We start from the raw sequence: 1,346 nt of genomic DNA, 5'->3' as shown, positions 1-1,346 counted from the left end.
TAAGTGGTACCCACAATTGCAGGTGGGAGGCACTGGATAGTAGCTTTTGTTTGGTCAGGAACACACTGTGACCTCAGTTCAGTTGTACCCTCTGCTGGTCTCACATTCCTGCTACACAGACCAGATTGGAATAGACAATTTACAGAAGCAGTTTAGTTTTCAAGTGAGTGGGAGCCGGAATAATTTCCAATTTTCTATCTTCAAACAAGTAGAGGAGAAAATCTCAAATCAGAAAACTAATTAGCCAGCTTTTGAATTACACAGTGGACATCCATGTTGCCTGTCACTTTTTTTTGTCACCTAATTTAAGTAGTTTAACCTGTGTAACTGACCTCCCTGAAATGCAGTGACTTCAAACAACCACAATTTTATTTTGTCAATACTTTTATGGGACATGTGGTTTGTTCCTGTCTAGTCTTCTTCAGCTCATTTCTACCAGGTTAAATCATCGTCCGGGGCTCACTGGTGGAGTTGCCACTGGTGGAGCTACACAAATTGAGATGGTCTCTGAGTTACTTTCTTGTTACTGAGGTCGAATGCTTGATACACACAAATTAAAGGAGGAGAGATTTATTTTGGCTCAGGATTATAGAGGTTTTAGTCTATGTAATTAGTTGGCTTCAAGAGAGGGCAGCATAGCTGAGGGGCCTGGTAGAGGCACCCAGCAGAGGAGAAGCAGCTCATGGCATGGCGCCAGGAAGCAGAGAGAGATCAAGGGAGGAGCAAGGGAGATAGACCCTTCCAGGTGACAGCCCCAGTGACCCATCTCCTCTAATCAGATTTTATTTCTCAAACCAAACTTACCTATAGTCTCATCAGTAGCTAGTCTACATTGACAAGTATCATGCCCCAGTGATCTAGTACCTTCCCATAGCCCCAGCCCAGAGTGTATGAGGCTTTGGAGGGCACCCAGATGTAAACCAGAACAGATGGCCCCCATAGAGGAGGTGGAAGCTGGCAGACTCTTGGGCTACCTCTAATTGCAAACACTCTTCAGAATTTTCTTAGTCATGTGCTAGTGTGCCCTTGGCTTAAGCAGATTCTACAGGCAATTCAGACTTGTTGGGGAGGGAAATAGACTCCTCATCCTCCTGGGAGGAGCTGTGCTGTCAATTTGCAAGAGCACAGGTGATGAGAAGGAGGGAACTTGCATCTCATTCACATGTCCTGCCTTGTCATCCTCTGGTACTTTTTGCTGGGACTAGATTTTTCTTAACTGAACTGGTGATGTGACCAGCTTTTAAATACCTGCTGATTAGTACATTTAAAAAGACCACCTATGTCTAACAGCTTCCTTTCCCTGGATGCCACCCTATAATTCTGTTTTCCACAGATACAGAATCCTG

The sequence above is a fragment of the Cavia porcellus genome, unplaced genomic scaffold, assembly GCF_034190915.1.
Source record: "Cavia porcellus strain 051 isolate PalLab524CR breed Dunkin Hartley unplaced genomic scaffold, mCavPor4.1 scaffold_17, whole genome shotgun sequence".
Classification (NCBI taxonomy): Eukaryota; Metazoa; Chordata; class Mammalia; order Rodentia; family Caviidae; genus Cavia; species Cavia porcellus.
Note: the sequence above shows the minus strand (reverse complement) of the source record.